Raw genomic sequence first — 15953 nt, forward strand, 5'->3', positions numbered from 1 at the left:
CTACGCCGTTTCCTGGCACTGCAGTGCTTTAAACAGTAGCAGTTGCATGTGTCGGGAGGATCTTCCGCTACTGGCAGTCGTGGCCGAGTGGTTAAGGCGTCTGACTCGAAATCAGATTCCCTCTGGGAGCGTAGGTTCGAATCCTACCGGCTGCGTGTGATTTTGCGTAAAAACGAGCAGAAATTTTCGCACACATGTGACATGCGTGGGTGAAAGCGGATCCAAACCAGTGACACCATTCTCAACAAGACGGAAATTTATGTTTCAGAATACTGTTTCGCGACGGCCGCTGTCTGTTGCGGCTCTCGGTTTACCTCGCACGGACGCTAGTACTGCAGAAATCAGTCGCAGGCCCACGAACGCGCCCCCGTCATTTTGTCGCGCCGTCGCCGTGTTCGTGAGTACGCAGATGTGCTTCAAAGTGTTGGACAGAGCGAGCATTCATTTCTTGTTAAGAATCGCAATTCAATTCATTCGAGTGTGGCAAAAGCAGTGGTGCAGCGTTTTCCTTTCTTAAGATCTCGCAGCTGCTTGCAAGTATGTCCATCGTTTAAGACGACAGAAAAGTAGCGTCAGCGGTGCGTCAGTGGGAAGTCGGTGAAGTCGCCATTGGAGCCATAAGCCAGTAATTACGACACGCGAATCACTCAAACACCATGCAGCATGTACCACAATGCTCGGCCGAGGGACCGGGTAGCTCAGCCGGTAGAGCGCTAGACTTTCAACCAAAGGGTCCCGGGTTCAAACCCCCGTCCAGGCCAAAATTGATACACTGTCGTAACGGCTAATGTGCTGGCAACGGAAGCACTACAGAAACGAGTGAGGCCATGTCGTGTTCTTACGTCAGATTGCTTGAAAAGTTGCACTTGCCGAGAGACGCTTCTGCGACCGGCAGTCGTGGCCGAGTGGTTAAGGCGTCTGACTAGAAATCAGATTCCCTCTGGGAGCGTAGGTTCGAGTCCTACCGACTGCGTCCTTTGTTGTGTCAAGAGGTGAAGAACATCTCCAACGGAACCGTGAAATGAGCGAATACGTGGGAAACACTGCATTCGAGACGCTTGTGAATTTTACAATTGTCCAGTGAGTGTCGACAAAACACGTAGCTCCTCTGCTGAGACGTACAAACTGCTGCAATTTCACTTTACATCGTGTGTCAGCTTTCTTCGATAGTCTGTTACGACCCTAGCGTAATGAGTTTATAGACAGCAGTCAGACGACGTTTTAATAGTAACAGCTCCACGCAACGACTACCCAACAGTAAAGGACATGAGGCAATGTGTCAGTATGCCTAAAGGGAGGGGTGTTCAGGTAACGTGAGCCCGGATAGCTCAGTCGGTAGAGCATTAGGCTTTTAACCTAAGGGTCCAGGGTTCAAGTCCCTGTTCGGGCGGAAATTTTAATACCTTGGTAGCCGCACGTCTCGTAGCGGTGTAAGCACTACGGAAAAGAATGCTGCTACGCCGTTTCCTGGCACTGCAGTGCTTTAAACAGTAGCAGTTGCATGTGTCGGGAGGATCTTCCGCTACTGGCAGTCGTGGCCGAGTGGTTAAGGCGTCTGACTCGAAATCAGATTCCCTCTGGGAGCGTAGGTTCGAATCCTACCGGCTGCGTGTGATTTTGCGTAAAAACGAGCAGAAATTTTCGCACACATGTGACATGCGTGGGTGAAAGCGGATCCAAACCAGTGACACCATTCTCAACAAGACGGAAATTTATGTTTCAGAATACTGTTTCGCGACGGCCGCTGTCTGTTGCGGCTCTCGGTTTACCTCGCACGGACGCTAGTACTGCAGAAATCAGTCGCAGGCCCACGAACGCGCCCCCGTCATTTTGTCGCGCCGTCGCCGTGTTCGTGAGTACGCAGATGTGCTTCAAAGTGTTGGACAGAGCGAGCATTCATTTCTTGTTAAGAATCGCAATTCAATTCATTCGAGTGTGGCAAAAGCAGTGGTGCAGCGTTTTCCTTTCTTAAGATCTCGCAGCTGCTTGCAAGTATGTCCATCGTTTAAGACGACAGAAAAGTAGCGTCAGCGGGAAGTCGGTGAAGTCGCCATTGGAGCCATAAGCCAGTAATTACGACACGCGAATCACTCAAACACCATGCAGCATGTACCACAATGCTCGGCCGAGGGACCGGGTAGCTCAGCCGGTAGAGCGCTAGACTTTCAACCAAAGGGTCCCGGGTTCAAACCCCCGTCCAGGCCAAAATTGATACACTGTCGTAACGGCTAATGTGCTGGCAACGGAAGCACTACAGAAACGAGTGAGGCCATGTCGTGTTCTTACGTCAGATTGCTTGAAAAGTTGCACTTGCCGAGAGACGCTTCTGCGACCGGCAGTCGTGGCCGAGTGGTTAAGGCGTCTGACTAGAAATCAGATTCCCTCTGGGAGCGTAGGTTCGAGTCCTACCGACTGCGTCCTTTTTTGTGTCAAGAGGTGAAGAACATCTCCAACGGAACCGTGAAATGAGCGAATACGTGGGAAACACTGCATTCGAGACGCTTGTGAATTTTACAATTGTCCAGTGAGTGTCGACAAAACACGTAGCTCCTCTGCTGAGACGTACAAACTGCTGCAATTTCACTTTACATCGTGTGTCAGCTTTCTTCGATAGTCTGTTACGACCCTAGCGTAATGAGTTTATAGACAGCAGTCAGACGACGTTTTAATAGTAACAGCTCCACGCAACGACTACCCAACAGTAAAGGACATGAGGCAATGTGTCAGTATGCCTAAAGGGAGGGGTGATCAGGTAACGTGAGCCCGGATAGCTCAGTCGGTAGAGCATTAGGCTTTTAACCTAAGGGTCCAGGGTTCAAGTCCCTGTTCGGGCGGAAATTTTAATACCTTGGTAGCCGCACGTCTCGTAGCGGTGTAAGCACTACGGAAAAGAATGCTGCTACGCCGTTTCCTGGCACTGCAGTGCTTTAAACAGTAGCAGTTGCATGTGTCGGGAGGATCTTCCGCTACTGGCAGTCGTGGCCGAGTGGTTAAGGCGTCTGACTCGAAATCAGATTCCCTCTGGGAGCGTAGGTTCGAATCCTACCGGCTGCGTGTGATTTTGCGTAAAAACGAGCAGAAATTTTCGCACACATGTGACATGCGTGGGTGAAAGCGGATCCAAACCAGTGACACCATTCTCAACAAGACGGAAATTTATGTTTCAGAATACTGTTTCGCGACGGCCGCTGTCTGTTGCGGCTCTCGGTTTACCTCGCACGGACGCTAGTACTGCAGAAATCAGTCGCAGGCCCACGAACGCGCCCCCGTCATTTTGTCGCGCCGTCGCCGTGTTCGTGAGTACGCAGATGTGCTTCAAAGTGTTGGACAGAGCGAGCATTCATTTCTTGTTAAGAATCGCAATTCAATTCATTCGAGTGTGGCAAAAGCAGTGGTGCAGCGTTTTCCTTTCTTAAGATCTCGCAGCTGCTTGCAAGTATGTCCATCGTTTAAGACGACAGAAAAGTAGCGTCAGCGGGAAGTCGGTGAAGTCGCCATTGGAGCCATAAGCCAGTAATTACGACACGCGAATCACTCAAACACCATGCAGCATGTACCACAATGCTCGGCCGAGGGACCGGGTAGCTCAGCCGGTAGAGCGCTAGACTTTCAACCAAAGGGTCCCGGGTTCAAACCCCCGTCCAGGCCAAAATTGATACACTGTCGTAACGGCTAATGTGCTGGCAACGGAAGCACTACAGAAACGAGTGAGGCCATGTCGTGTTCTTACGTCAGATTGCTTGAAAAGTTGCACTTGCCGAGAGACGCTTCTGCGACCGGCAGTCGTGGCCGAGTGGTTAAGGCGTCTGACTAGAAATCAGATTCCCTCTGGGAGCGTAGGTTCGAGTCCTACCGACTGCGTCCTTTGTTGTGTCAAGAGGTGAAGAACATCTCCAACGGAACCGTGAAATGAGCGAATACGTGGGAAACACTGCATTCGAGACGCTTGTGAATTTTACAATTGTCCAGTGAGTGTCGACAAAACACGTAGCTCCTCTGCTGAGACGTACAAACTGCTGCAATTTCACTTTACATCGTGTGTCAGCTTTCTTCGATAGTCTGTTACGACCCTAGCGTAATGAGTTTATAGACAGCAGTCAGACGACGTTTTAATAGTAACAGCTCCACGCAACGACTACCCAACAGTAAAGGACATGAGGCAATGTGTCAGTATGCCTAAAGGGAGGGGTGTTCAGGTAACGTGAGCCCGGATAGCTCAGTCGGTAGAGCATTAGGCTTTTAACCTAAGGGTCCAGGGTTTAAGTCCCTGTTCGGGCGGAAATTTTAATACCTTGGTAGCCGCACGTCTCGTAGCGGTGTAAGCACTACGGAAAAGAATGCTGCTACGCCGTTTCCTGGCACTGCAGTGCTTTAAACAGTAGCAGTTGCATGTGTCGGGAGGATCTTCCGCTACTGGCAGTCGTGGCCGAGTGGTTAAGGCGTCTGACTCGAAATCAGATTCCCTCTGGGAGCGTAGGTTCGAATCCTACCGGCTGCGTGTGATTTTGCGTAAAAACGAGCAGAAATTTTCGCACACATGTGACATGCGTGGGTGAAAGCGGATCCAAACCAGTGACACCATTCTCAACAAGACGGAAATTTATGTTTCAGAATACTGTTTCGCGACGGCCGCTGTCTGTTGCGGCTCTCGGTTTACCTCGCACGGACGCTAGTACTGCAGAAATCAGTCGCAGGCCCACGAACGCGCCCCCGTCATTTTGTCGCGCCGTCGCCGTGTTCGTGAGTACGCAGATGTGCTTCAAAGTGTTGGACAGAGCGAGCATTCATTTCTTGTTAAGAATCGCAATTCAATTCATTCGAGTGTGGCAAAAGCAGTGGTGCAGCGTTTTCCTTTCTTAAGATCTCGCAGCTGCTTGCAAGTATGTCCATCGTTTAAGACGACAGAAAAGTAGCGTCAGCGGTGCGTCAGTGGGAAGTCGGTGAAGTCGCCATTGGAGCCATAAGCCAGTAATTACGACACGCGAATCACTCAAACACCATGCAGCATGTACCACAATGCTCGGCCGAGGGACCGGGTAGCTCAGCCGGTAGAGCGCTAGACTTTCAACCAAAGGGTCCCGGGTTCAAACCCCCGTCCAGGCCAAAATTGATACACTGTCGTAACGGCTAATGTGCTGGCAACGGAAGCACTACAGAAACGAGTGAGGCCATGTCGTGTTCTTACGTCAGATTGCTTGAAAAGTTGCACTTGCCGAGAGACGCTTCTGCGACCGGCAGTCGTGGCCGAGTGGTTAAGGCGTCTGACTAGAAATCAGATTCCCTCTGGGAGCGTAGGTTCGAGTCCTACCGACTGCGTCCTTTGTTGTGTCAAGAGGTGAAGAACATCTCCAACGGAACCGTGAAATGAGCGAATACGTGGGAAACACTGCATTCGAGACGCTTGTGAATTTTACAATTGTCCAGTGAGTGTCGACAAAACACGTAGCTCCTCTGCTGAGACGTACAAACTGCTGCAATTTCACTTTACATCGTGTGTCAGCTTTCTTCGATAGTCTGTTACGACCCTAGCGTAATGAGTTTATAGACAGCAGTCAGACGACGTTTTAATAGTAACAGCTCCACGCAACGACTACCCAACAGTAAAGGACATGAGGCAATGTGTCAGTATGCCTAAAGGGAGGGGTGTTCAGGTAACGTGAGCCCGGATAGCTCAGTCGGTAGAGCATTAGGCTTTTAACCTAAGGGTCCAGGGTTCAAGTCCCTGTTCGGGCGGAAATTTTAATACCTTGGTAGCCGCACGTCTCGTAGCGGTGTAAGCACTACGGAAAAGAATGCTGCTACGCCGTTTCCTGGCACTGCAGTGCTTTAAACAGTAGCAGTTGCATGTGTCGGGAGGATCTTCCGCTACTGGCAGTCGTGGCCGAGTGGTTAAGGCGTCTGACTCGAAATCAGATTCCCTCTGGGAGCGTAGGTTCGAATCCTACCGGCTGCGTGTGATTTTGCGTAAAAACGAGCAGAAATTTTCGCACACATGTGACATGCGTGGGTGAAAGCGGATCCAAACCAGTGACACCATTCTCAACAAGACGGAAATTTATGTTTCAGAATACTGTTTCGCGACGGCCGCTGTCTGTTGCGGCTCTCGGTTTACCTCGCACGGACGCTAGTACTGCAGAAATCAGTCGCAGGCCCACGAACGCGCCCCCGTCATTTTGTCGCGCCGTCGCCGTGTTCGTGAGTACGCAGATGTGCTTCAAAGTGTTGGACAGAGCGAGCATTCATTTCTTGTTAAGAATCGCAATTCAATTCATTCGAGTGTGGCAAAAGCAGTGGTGCAGCGTTTTCCTTTCTTAAGATCTCGCAGCTGCTTGCAAGTATGTCCATCGTTTAAGACGACAGAAAAGTAGCGTCAGCGGTGCGTCAGTGGGAAGTCGGTGAAGTCGCCATTGGAGCCATAAGCCAGTAATTACGACACGCGAATCACTCAAACACCATGCAGCATGTACCACAATGCTCGGCCGAGGGACCGGGTAGCTCAGCCGGTAGAGCGCTAGACTTTCAACCAAAGGGTCCCGGGTTCAAACCCCCGTCCAGGCCAAAATTGATACACTGTCGTAACGGCTAATGTGCTGGCAACGGAAGCACTACAGAAACGAGTGAGGCCATGTCGTGTTCTTACGTCAGATTGCTTGAAAAGTTGCACTTGCCGAGAGACGCTTCTGCGACCGGCAGTCGTGGCCGAGTGGTTAAGGCGTCTGACTAGAAATCAGATTCCCTCTGGGAGCGTAGGTTCGAGTCCTACCGACTGCGTCCTTTGTTGTGTCAAGAGGTGAAGAACATCTCCAACGGAACCGTGAAATGAGCGAATACGTGGGAAACACTGCATTCGAGACGCTTGTGAATTTTACAATTGTCCAGTGAGTGTCGACAAAACACGTAGCTCCTCTGCTGAGACGTACAAACTGCTGCAATTTCACTTTACATCGTGTGTCAGCTTTCTTCGATAGTCTGTTACGACCCTAGCGTAATGAGTTTATAGACAGCAGTCAGACGACGTTTTAATAGTAACAGCTCCACGCAACGACTACCCAACAGTAAAGGACATGAGGCAATGTGTCAGTATGCCTAAAGGGAGGGGTGTTCAGGTAACGTGAGCCCGGATAGCTCAGTCGGTAGAGCATTAGGCTTTTAACCTAAGGGTCCAGGGTTCAAGTCCCTGTTCGGGCGGAAATTTTAATACCTTGGTAGCCGCACGTCTCGTAGCGGTGTAAGCACTACGGAAAAGAATGCTGCTACGCCGTTTCCTGGCACTGCAGTGCTTTAAACAGTAGCAGTTGCATGTGTCGGGAGGATCTTCCGCTACTGGCAGTCGTGGCCGAGTGGTTAAGGCGTCTGACTCGAAATCAGATTCCCTCTGGGAGCGTAGGTTCGAATCCTACCGGCTGCGTGTGATTTTGCGTAAAAACGAGCAGAAATTTTCGCACACATGTGACATGCGTGGGTGAAAGCGGATCCAAACCAGTGACACCATTCTCAACAAGACGGAAATTTATGTTTCAGAATACTGTTTCGCGACGGCCGCTGTCTGTTGCGGCTCTCGGTTTACCTCGCACGGACGCTAGTACTGCAGAAATCAGTCGCAGGCCCACGAACGCGCCCCCGTCATTTTGTCGCGCCGTCGCCGTGTTCGTGAGTACGCAGATGTGCTTCAAAGTGTTGGACAGAGCGAGCATTCATTTCTTGTTAAGAATCGCAATTCAATTCATTCGAGTGTGGCAAAAGCAGTGGTGCAGCGTTTTCCTTTCTTAAGATCTCGCAGCTGCTTGCAAGTATGTCCATCGTTTAAGACGACAGAAAAGTAGCGTCAGCGGTGCGTCAGTGGAAGTCGGTGAAGTCGCCATTGGAGCCATAAGCCAGTAATTACGACACGCGAATCACTCAAACACCATGCAGCATGTACCACAATGCTCGGCCGAGGGACCGGGTAGCTCAGCCGGTAGAGCGCTAGACTTTCAACCAAAGGGTCCCGGGTTCAAACCCCCGTCCAGGCCAAAATTGATACACTGTCGTAACGGCTAATGTGCTGGCAACGGAAGCACTACAGAAACGAGTGAGGCCATGTCGTGTTCTTACGTCAGATTGCTTGAAAAGTTGCACTTGCCGAGAGACGCTTCTGCGACCGGCAGTCGTGGCCGAGTGGTTAAGGCGTCTGACTAGAAATCAGATTCCCTCTGGGAGCGTAGGTTCGAGTCCTACCGACTGCGTCCTTTGTTGTGTCAAGAGGTGAAGAACATCTCCAACGGAACCGTGAAATGAGCGAATACGTGGGAAACACTGCATTCGAGACGCTTGTGAATTTTACAATTGTCCAGTGAGTGTCGACAAAACACGTAGCTCCTCTGCTGAGACGTACAAACTGCTGCAATTTCACTTTACATCGTGTGTCAGCTTTCTTCGATAGTCTGTTACGACCCTAGCGTAATGAGTTTATAGACAGCAGTCAGACGACGTTTTAATAGTAACAGCTCCACGCAACGACTACCCAACAGTAAAGGACATGAGGCAATGTGTCAGTATGCCTAAAGGGAGGGGTGTTCAGGTAACGTGAGCCCGGATAGCTCAGTCGGTAGAGCATTAGGCTTTTAACCTAAGGGTCCAGGGTTCAAGTCCCTGTTCGGGCGGAAATTTTAATACCTTGGTAGCCGCACGTCTCGTAGCGGTGTAAGCACTACGGAAAAGAATGCTGCTACGCCGTTTCCTGGCACTGCAGTGCTTTAAACAGTAGCAGTTGCATGTGTCGGGAGGATCTTCCGCTACTGGCAGTCGTGGCCGAGTGGTTAAGGCGTCTGACTCGAAATCAGATTCCCTCTGGGAGCGTAGGTTCGAATCCTACCGGCTGCGTGTGATTTTGCGTAAAAACGAGCAGAAATTTTCGCACACATGTGACATGCGTGGGTGAAAGCGGATCCAAACCAGTGACACCATTCTCAACAAGACGGAAATTTATGTTTCAGAATACTGTTTCGCGACGGCCGCTGTCTGTTGCGGCTCTCGGTTTACCTCGCACGGACGCTAGTACTGCAGAAATCAGTCGCAGGCCCACGAACGCGCCCCCGTCATTTTGTCGCGCCGTCGCCGTGTTCGTGAGTACGCAGATGTGCTTCAAAGTGTTGGACAGAGCGAGCATTCATTTCTTGTTAAGAATCGCAATTCAATTCATTCGAGTGTGGCAAAAGCAGTGGTGCAGCGTTTTCCTTTCTTAAGATCTCGCAGCTGCTTGCAAGTATGTCCATCGTTTAAGACGACAGAAAAGTAGCGTCAGCGGTGCGTCAGTGGGAAGTCGGTGAAGTCGCCATTGGAGCCATAAGCCAGTAATTACGACACGCGAATCACTCAAACACCATGCAGCATGTACCACAATGCTCGGCCGAGGGACCGGGTAGCTCAGCCGGTAGAGCGCTAGACTTTCAACCAAAGGGTCCCGGGTTCAAACCCCCGTCCAGGCCAAAATTGATACACTGTCGTAACGGCTAATGTGCTGGCAACGGAAGCACTACAGAAACGAGTGAGGCCATGTCGTGTTCTTACGTCAGATTGCTTGAAAAGTTGCACTTGCCGAGAGACGCTTCTGCGACCGGCAGTCGTGGCCGAGTGGTTAAGGCGTCTGACTAGAAATCAGATTCCCTCTGGGAGCGTAGGTTCGAGTCCTACCGACTGCGTCCTTTGTCGTCCTTTGTTGTGTCAAGAGGTGAAGAACATCTCCAACGGAACCGTGAAATGAGCGAATACGTGGGAAACACTGCATTCGAGACGCTTGTGAATTTTACAATTGTCCAGTGAGTGTCGACAAAACACGTAGCTCCTCTGCTGAGACGTACAAACTGCTGCAATTTCACTTTACATCGTGTGTCAGCTTTCTTCGATAGTCTGTTACGACCCTAGCGTAATGAGTTTATAGACAGCAGTCAGACGACGTTTTAATAGTAACAGCTCCACGCAACGACTACCCAACAGTAAAGGACATGAGGCAATGTGTCAGTATGCCTAAAGGGAGGGGTGTTCAGGTAACGTGAGCCCGGATAGCTCAGTCGGTAGAGCATTAGGCTTTTAACCTAAGGGTCCAGGGTTCAAGTCCCTGTTCGGGCGGAAATTTTAATACCTTGGTAGCCGCACGTCTCGTAGCGGTGTAAGCACTACGGAAAAGAATGCTGCTACGCCGTTTCCTGGCACTGCAGTGCTTTAAACAGTAGCAGTTGCATGTGTCGGGAGGATCTTCCGCTACTGGCAGTCGTGGCCGAGTGGTTAAGGCGTCTGACTCGAAATCAGATTCCCTCTGGGAGCGTAGGTTCGAATCCTACCGGCTGCGTGTGATTTTGCGTAAAAACGAGCAGAAATTTTCGCACACATGTGACATGCGTGGGTGAAAGCGGATCCAAACCAGTGACACCATTCTCAACAAGACGGAAATTTATGTTTCAGAATACTGTTTCGCGACGGCCGCTGTCTGTTGCGGCTCTCGGTTTACCTCGCACGGACGCTAGTACTGCAGAAATCAGTCGCAGGCCCACGAACGCGCCCCCGTCATTTTGTCGCGCCGTCGCCGTGTTCGTGAGTACGCAGATGTGCTTCAAAGTGTTGGACAGAGCGAGCATTCATTTCTTGTTAAGAATCGCAATTCAATTCATTCGAGTGTGGCAAAAGCAGTGGTGCAGCGTTTTCCTTTCTTAAGATCTCGCAGCTGCTTGCAAGTATGTCCATCGTTTAAGACGACAGAAAAGTAGCGTCAGCGGGAAGTCGGTGAAGTCGCCATTGGAGCCATAAGCCAGTAATTACGACACGCGAATCACTCAAACACCATGCAGCATGTACCACAATGCTCGGCCGAGGGACCGGGTAGCTCAGCCGGTAGAGCGCTAGACTTTCAACCAAAGGGTCCCGGGTTCAAACCCCCGTCCAGGCCAAAATTGATACACTGTCGTAACGGCTAATGTGCTGGCAACGGAAGCACTACAGAAACGAGTGAGGCCATGTCGTGTTCTTACGTCAGATTGCTTGAAAAGTTGCACTTGCCGAGAGACGCTTCTGCGACCGGCAGTCGTGGCCGAGTGGTTAAGGCGTCTGACTAGAAATCAGATTCCCTCTGGGAGCGTAGGTTCGAGTCCTACCGACTGCGTCCTTTGTTGTGTCAAGAGGTGAAGAACATCTCCAACGGAACCGTGAAATGAGCGAATACGTGGGAAACACTGCATTCGAGACGCTTGTGAATTTTACAATTGTCCAGTGAGTGTCGACAAAACACGTAGCTCCTCTGCTGAGACGTACAAACTGCTGCAATTTCACTTTACATCGTGTGTCAGCTTTCTTCGATAGTCTGTTACGACCCTAGCGTAATGAGTTTATAGACAGCAGTCAGACGACGTTTTAATAGTAACAGCTCCACGCAACGACTACCCAACAGTAAAGGACATGAGGCAATGTGTCAGTATGCCTAAAGGGAGGGGTGTTCAGGTAACGTGAGCCCGGATAGCTCAGTCGGTAGAGCATTAGGCTTTTAACCTAAGGGTCCAGGGTTCAAGTCCCTGTTCGGGCGGAAATTTTAATACCTTGGTAGCCGCACGTCTCGTAGCGGTGTAAGCACTACGGAAAAGAATGCTGCTACGCCGTTTCCTGGCACTGCAGTGCTTTAAACAGTAGCAGTTGCATGTGTCGGGAGGATCTTCCGCTACTGGCAGTCGTGGCTGAGTGGTTAAGGCGTCTGACTCGAAATCAGATTCCCTCTGGGAGCGTAGGTTCGAATCCTACCGGCTGCGTGTGATTTTGCGTAAAAACGAGCAGAAATTTTCGCACACATGTGACATGCGTGGGTGAAAGCGGATCCAAACCAGTGACACCATTCTCAACAAGACGGAAATTTATGTTTCAGAATACTGTTTCGCGACGGCCGCTGTCTGTTGCGGCTCTCGGTTTACCTCGCACGGACGCTAGTACTGCAGAAATCAGTCGCAGGCCCACGAACGCGCCCCCGTCATTTTGTCGCGCCGTCGCCGTGTTCGTGAGTACGCAGATGTGCTTCAAAGTGTTGGACAGAGCGAGCATTCATTTCTTGTTAAGAATCGCAATTCAATTCATTCGAGTGTGGCAAAAGCAGTGGTGCAGCGTTTTCCTTTCTTAAGATCTCGCAGCTGCTTGCAAGTATGTCCATCGTTTAAGACGACAGAAAAGTAGCGTCAGCGGGAAGTCGGTGAAGTCGCCATTGGAGCCATAAGCCAGTAATTACGACACGCGAATCACTCAAACACCATGCAGCATGTACCACAATGCTCGGCCGAGGGACCGGGTAGCTCAGCCGGTAGAGCGCTAGACTTTCAACCAAAGGGTCCCGGGTTCAAACCCCCGTCCAGGCCAAAATTGATACACTGTCGTAACGGCTAATGTGCTGGCAACGGAAGCACTACAGAAACGAGTGAGGCCATGTCGTGTTCTTACGTCAGATTGCTTGAAAAGTTGCACTTGCCGAGAGACGCTTCTGCGACCGGCAGTCGTGGCCGAGTGGTTAAGGCGTCTGACTAGAAATCAGATTCCCTCTGGGAGCGTAGGTTCGAGTCCTACCGACTGCGTCCTTTGTTGTGTCAAGAGGTGAAGAACATCTCCAACGGAACCGTGAAATGAGCGAATACGTGGGAAACACTGCATTCGAGACGCTTGTGAATTTTACAATTGTCCAGTGAGTGTCGACAAAACACGTAGCTCCTCTGCTGAGACGTACAAACTGCTGCAATTTCACTTTACATCGTGTGTCAGCTTTCTTCGATAGTCTGTTACGACCCTAGCGTAATGAGTTTATAGACAGCAGTCAGACGACGTTTTAATAGTAACAGCTCCACGCAACGACTACCCAACAGTAAAGGACATGAGGCAATGTGTCAGTATGCCTAAAGGGAGGGGTGATCAGGTAACGTGAGCCCGGATAGCTCAGTCGGTAGAGCATTAGGCTTTTAACCTAAGGGTCCAGGGTTCAAGTCCCTGTTCGGGCGGAAATTTTAATACCTTGGTAGCCGCACGTCTCGTAGCGGTGTAAGCACTACGGAAAAGAATGCTGCTACGCCGTTTCCTGGCACTGCAGTGCTTTAAACAGTAGCAGTTGCATGTGTCGGGAGGATCTTCCGCTACTGGCAGTCGTGGCCGAGTGGTTAAGGCGTCTGACTCGAAATCAGATTCCCTCTGGGAGCGTAGGTTCGAATCCTACCGGCTGCGTGTGATTTTGCGTAAAAACGAGCAGAAATTTTCGCACACATGTGACATGCGTGGGTGAAAGCGGATCCAAACCAGTGACACCATTCTCAACAAGACGGAAATTTATGTTTCAGAATACTGTTTCGCGACGGCCGCTGTCTGTTGCGGCTCTCGGTTTACCTCGCACGGACGCTAGTACTGCAGAAATCAGTCGCAGGCCCACGAACGCGCCCCCGTCATTTTGTCGCGCCGTCGCCGTGTTCGTGAGTACGCAGATGTGCTTCAAAGTGTTGGACAGAGCGAGCATTCATTTCTTGTTAAGAATCGCAATTCAATTCATTCGAGTGTGGCAAAAGCAGTGGTGCAGCGTTTTCCTTTCTTAAGATCTCGCAGCTGCTTGCAAGTATGTCCATCGTTTAAGACGACAGAAAAGTAGCGTCAGCGGGAAGTCGGTGAAGTCGCCATTGGAGCCATAAGCCAGTAATTACGACACGCGAATCACTCAAACACCATGCAGCATGTACCACAATGCTCGGCCGAGGGACCGGGTAGCTCAGCCGGTAGAGCGCTAGACTTTCAACCAAAGGGTCCCGGGTTCAAACCCCCGTCCAGGCCAAAATTGATACACTGTCGTAACGGCTAATGTGCTGGCAACGGAAGCACTACAGAAACGAGTGAGGCCATGTCGTGTTCTTACGTCAGATTGCTTGAAAAGTTGCACTTGCCGAGAGACGCTTCTGCGACCGGCAGTCGTGGCCGAGTGGTTAAGGCGTCTGACTAGAAATCAGATTCCCTCTGGGAGCGTAGGTTCGAGTCCTACCGACTGCGTCCTTTTTTGTGTCAAGAGGTGAAGAACATCTCCAACGGAACCGTGAAATGAGCGAATACGTGGGAAACACTGCATTCGAGACGCTTGTGAATTTTACAATTGTCCAGTGAGTGTCGACAAAACACGTAGCTCCTCTGCTGAGACGTACAAACTGCTGCAATTTCACTTTACATCGTGTGTCAGCTTTCTTCGATAGTCTGTTACGACCCTAGCGTAATGAGTTTATAGACAGCAGTCAGACGACGTTTTAATAGTAACAGCTCCACGCAACGACTACCCAACAGTAAAGGACATGAGGCAATGTGTCAGTATGCCTAAAGGGAGGGGTGATCAGGTAACGTGAGCCCGGATAGCTCAGTCGGTAGAGCATTAGGCTTTTAACCTAAGGGTCCAGGGTTCAAGTCCCTGTTCGGGCGGAAATTTTAATACCTTGGTAGCCGCACGTCTCGTAGCGGTGTAAGCACTACGGAAAAGAATGCTGCTACGCCGTTTCCTGGCACTGCAGTGCTTTAAACAGTAGCAGTTGCATGTGTCGGGAGGATCTTCCGCTACTGGCAGTCGTGGCCGAGTGGTTAAGGCGTCTGACTCGAAATCAGATTCCCTCTGGGAGCGTAGGTTCGAATCCTACCGGCTGCGTGTGATTTTGCGTAAAAACGAGCAGAAATTTTCGCACACATGTGACATGCGTGGGTGAAAGCGGATCCAAACCAGTGACACCATTCTCAACAAGACGGAAATTTATGTTTCAGAATACTGTTTCGCGACGGCCGCTGTCTGTTGCGGCTCTCGGTTTACCTCGCACGGACGCTAGTACTGCAGAAATCAGTCGCAGGCCCACGAACGCGCCCCCGTCATTTTGTCGCGCCGTCGCCGTGTTCGTGAGTACGCAGATGTGCTTCAAAGTGTTGGACAGAGCGAGCATTCATTTCTTGTTAAGAATCGCAATTCAATTCATTCGAGTGTGGCAAAAGCAGTGGTGCAGCGTTTTCCTTTCTTAAGATCTCGCAGCTGCTTGCAAGTATGTCCATCGTTTAAGACGACAGAAAAGTAGCGTCAGCGGTGCGTCAGTGGGAAGTCGGTGAAGTCGCCATTGGAGCCATAAGCCAGTAATTACGACACGCGAATCACTCAAACACCATGCAGCATGTACCACAATGCTCGGCCGAGGGACCGGGTAGCTCAGCCGGTAGAGCGCTAGACTTTCAACCAAAGGGTCCCGGGTTCAAACCCCCGTCCAGGCCAAAATTGATACACTGTCGTAACGGCTAATGTGCTGGCAACGGAAGCACTACAGAAACGAGTGAGGCCATGTCGTGTTCTTACGTCAGATTGCTTGAAAAGTTGCACTTGCCGAGAGACGCTTCTGTGACCGGCAGTCGTGGCCGAGTGGTTAAGGCGTCTGACTAGAAATCAGATTCCCTCTGGGAGCGTAGGTTCGAGTCCTACCGACTGCGTCCTTTTTTTGTGTCAAGAGGTGAAGAACATCTCCAACGGAACCGTGAAATGAGCGAATACGTGGGAAACACTGCATTCGAGACGCTTGTGAATTTTACAATTGTCCAGTGAGTGTCGACAAAACACGTAGCTCCTCTGCTGAGACGTACAAACTGCTGCAATTTCACTTTACATCGTGTGTCAGCTTTCTTCGATAGTCTGTTACGACCCTAGCGTAATGAGTTTATAGACAGCAGTCAGACGACGTTTTAATAGTAACAGCTCCACGCAACGACTACCCAACAGTAAAGGACATGAGGCAATGTGTCAGTATGCCTAAAGGGAGGGGTGTTCAGGTAACGTGAGCCCGGATAGCTCAGTCGGTAGAGCATTAGGCTTTTAACCTAAGGGTCCAGGGTTCAAGTCCCTGTTCGGGCGGAAATTTTAATACCTTGGTAGCCGCACGTCTCGTAGCGGTGTAAGCACTACGGAAAAG

At 50.6% G+C, this 15953-nt stretch overlaps 33 non-coding genes across 33 annotated transcripts; all 33 read left to right on the plus strand.

Annotated features, from left to right (window-relative positions):
• Window positions 1-73: 73 nt before the first annotated feature.
• Trnas-cga (transfer RNA serine (anticodon CGA)) lies at window positions 74-155 on the plus strand. The gene has a single exon. It is a non-coding gene; the product is annotated as a tRNA-Ser (tRNA).
• Window positions 156-891: 736 nt separating this feature from the next.
• On the plus strand, window positions 892-973 carry Trnas-aga (transfer RNA serine (anticodon AGA)). Its single transcript has one exon. It is a non-coding gene; the product is annotated as a tRNA-Ser (tRNA).
• A 344-nt stretch (window positions 974-1317) lies between these two features.
• Window positions 1318-1390, plus strand: Trnak-uuu (transfer RNA lysine (anticodon UUU)). The gene has a single exon. It is a non-coding gene; the product is annotated as a tRNA-Lys (tRNA).
• Window positions 1391-1528: 138 nt separating this feature from the next.
• Trnas-cga (transfer RNA serine (anticodon CGA)) lies at window positions 1529-1610 on the plus strand. The gene has a single exon. It is a non-coding gene; the product is annotated as a tRNA-Ser (tRNA).
• A 725-nt stretch (window positions 1611-2335) lies between these two features.
• On the plus strand, window positions 2336-2417 carry Trnas-aga (transfer RNA serine (anticodon AGA)). Its single transcript has one exon. It is a non-coding gene; the product is annotated as a tRNA-Ser (tRNA).
• Window positions 2418-2761: 344 nt separating this feature from the next.
• Trnak-uuu (transfer RNA lysine (anticodon UUU)) lies at window positions 2762-2834 on the plus strand. The gene has a single exon. It is a non-coding gene; the product is annotated as a tRNA-Lys (tRNA).
• A 138-nt stretch (window positions 2835-2972) lies between these two features.
• On the plus strand, window positions 2973-3054 carry Trnas-cga (transfer RNA serine (anticodon CGA)). The gene has a single exon. It is a non-coding gene; the product is annotated as a tRNA-Ser (tRNA).
• Window positions 3055-3779: 725 nt separating this feature from the next.
• On the plus strand, window positions 3780-3861 carry Trnas-aga (transfer RNA serine (anticodon AGA)). Its single transcript has one exon. It is a non-coding gene; the product is annotated as a tRNA-Ser (tRNA).
• A 344-nt stretch (window positions 3862-4205) lies between these two features.
• On the plus strand, window positions 4206-4278 carry Trnak-uuu (transfer RNA lysine (anticodon UUU)). Its single transcript has one exon. It is a non-coding gene; the product is annotated as a tRNA-Lys (tRNA).
• A 138-nt stretch (window positions 4279-4416) lies between these two features.
• Window positions 4417-4498, plus strand: Trnas-cga (transfer RNA serine (anticodon CGA)). The gene has a single exon. It is a non-coding gene; the product is annotated as a tRNA-Ser (tRNA).
• Window positions 4499-5234: 736 nt separating this feature from the next.
• Trnas-aga (transfer RNA serine (anticodon AGA)) lies at window positions 5235-5316 on the plus strand. The gene has a single exon. It is a non-coding gene; the product is annotated as a tRNA-Ser (tRNA).
• A 344-nt stretch (window positions 5317-5660) lies between these two features.
• On the plus strand, window positions 5661-5733 carry Trnak-uuu (transfer RNA lysine (anticodon UUU)). Its single transcript has one exon. It is a non-coding gene; the product is annotated as a tRNA-Lys (tRNA).
• Window positions 5734-5871: 138 nt separating this feature from the next.
• Trnas-cga (transfer RNA serine (anticodon CGA)) lies at window positions 5872-5953 on the plus strand. The gene has a single exon. It is a non-coding gene; the product is annotated as a tRNA-Ser (tRNA).
• Window positions 5954-6689: 736 nt separating this feature from the next.
• Trnas-aga (transfer RNA serine (anticodon AGA)) lies at window positions 6690-6771 on the plus strand. Its single transcript has one exon. It is a non-coding gene; the product is annotated as a tRNA-Ser (tRNA).
• A 344-nt stretch (window positions 6772-7115) lies between these two features.
• Trnak-uuu (transfer RNA lysine (anticodon UUU)) lies at window positions 7116-7188 on the plus strand. Its single transcript has one exon. It is a non-coding gene; the product is annotated as a tRNA-Lys (tRNA).
• A 138-nt stretch (window positions 7189-7326) lies between these two features.
• Trnas-cga (transfer RNA serine (anticodon CGA)) lies at window positions 7327-7408 on the plus strand. Its single transcript has one exon. It is a non-coding gene; the product is annotated as a tRNA-Ser (tRNA).
• Window positions 7409-8143: 735 nt separating this feature from the next.
• On the plus strand, window positions 8144-8225 carry Trnas-aga (transfer RNA serine (anticodon AGA)). Its single transcript has one exon. It is a non-coding gene; the product is annotated as a tRNA-Ser (tRNA).
• A 344-nt stretch (window positions 8226-8569) lies between these two features.
• Window positions 8570-8642, plus strand: Trnak-uuu (transfer RNA lysine (anticodon UUU)). The gene has a single exon. It is a non-coding gene; the product is annotated as a tRNA-Lys (tRNA).
• Window positions 8643-8780: 138 nt separating this feature from the next.
• Trnas-cga (transfer RNA serine (anticodon CGA)) lies at window positions 8781-8862 on the plus strand. The gene has a single exon. It is a non-coding gene; the product is annotated as a tRNA-Ser (tRNA).
• A 736-nt stretch (window positions 8863-9598) lies between these two features.
• On the plus strand, window positions 9599-9680 carry Trnas-aga (transfer RNA serine (anticodon AGA)). The gene has a single exon. It is a non-coding gene; the product is annotated as a tRNA-Ser (tRNA).
• Window positions 9681-10034: 354 nt separating this feature from the next.
• Window positions 10035-10107, plus strand: Trnak-uuu (transfer RNA lysine (anticodon UUU)). The gene has a single exon. It is a non-coding gene; the product is annotated as a tRNA-Lys (tRNA).
• A 138-nt stretch (window positions 10108-10245) lies between these two features.
• Window positions 10246-10327, plus strand: Trnas-cga (transfer RNA serine (anticodon CGA)). The gene has a single exon. It is a non-coding gene; the product is annotated as a tRNA-Ser (tRNA).
• Window positions 10328-11052: 725 nt separating this feature from the next.
• Window positions 11053-11134, plus strand: Trnas-aga (transfer RNA serine (anticodon AGA)). Its single transcript has one exon. It is a non-coding gene; the product is annotated as a tRNA-Ser (tRNA).
• A 344-nt stretch (window positions 11135-11478) lies between these two features.
• Trnak-uuu (transfer RNA lysine (anticodon UUU)) lies at window positions 11479-11551 on the plus strand. The gene has a single exon. It is a non-coding gene; the product is annotated as a tRNA-Lys (tRNA).
• A 138-nt stretch (window positions 11552-11689) lies between these two features.
• Window positions 11690-11771, plus strand: Trnas-cga (transfer RNA serine (anticodon CGA)). The gene has a single exon. It is a non-coding gene; the product is annotated as a tRNA-Ser (tRNA).
• Window positions 11772-12496: 725 nt separating this feature from the next.
• Trnas-aga (transfer RNA serine (anticodon AGA)) lies at window positions 12497-12578 on the plus strand. The gene has a single exon. It is a non-coding gene; the product is annotated as a tRNA-Ser (tRNA).
• Window positions 12579-12922: 344 nt separating this feature from the next.
• Trnak-uuu (transfer RNA lysine (anticodon UUU)) lies at window positions 12923-12995 on the plus strand. Its single transcript has one exon. It is a non-coding gene; the product is annotated as a tRNA-Lys (tRNA).
• Window positions 12996-13133: 138 nt separating this feature from the next.
• Window positions 13134-13215, plus strand: Trnas-cga (transfer RNA serine (anticodon CGA)). The gene has a single exon. It is a non-coding gene; the product is annotated as a tRNA-Ser (tRNA).
• A 725-nt stretch (window positions 13216-13940) lies between these two features.
• Trnas-aga (transfer RNA serine (anticodon AGA)) lies at window positions 13941-14022 on the plus strand. The gene has a single exon. It is a non-coding gene; the product is annotated as a tRNA-Ser (tRNA).
• Window positions 14023-14366: 344 nt separating this feature from the next.
• Trnak-uuu (transfer RNA lysine (anticodon UUU)) lies at window positions 14367-14439 on the plus strand. The gene has a single exon. It is a non-coding gene; the product is annotated as a tRNA-Lys (tRNA).
• Window positions 14440-14577: 138 nt separating this feature from the next.
• On the plus strand, window positions 14578-14659 carry Trnas-cga (transfer RNA serine (anticodon CGA)). The gene has a single exon. It is a non-coding gene; the product is annotated as a tRNA-Ser (tRNA).
• Window positions 14660-15395: 736 nt separating this feature from the next.
• Trnas-aga (transfer RNA serine (anticodon AGA)) lies at window positions 15396-15477 on the plus strand. Its single transcript has one exon. It is a non-coding gene; the product is annotated as a tRNA-Ser (tRNA).
• A 345-nt stretch (window positions 15478-15822) lies between these two features.
• Window positions 15823-15895, plus strand: Trnak-uuu (transfer RNA lysine (anticodon UUU)). Its single transcript has one exon. It is a non-coding gene; the product is annotated as a tRNA-Lys (tRNA).
• Window positions 15896-15953: the final 58 nt, after the last annotated feature.

This window comes from Schistocerca nitens, chromosome 4 (assembly GCF_023898315.1).
Source record: "Schistocerca nitens isolate TAMUIC-IGC-003100 chromosome 4, iqSchNite1.1, whole genome shotgun sequence".
Taxonomy (NCBI): Eukaryota; Metazoa; Arthropoda; class Insecta; order Orthoptera; family Acrididae; genus Schistocerca; species Schistocerca nitens.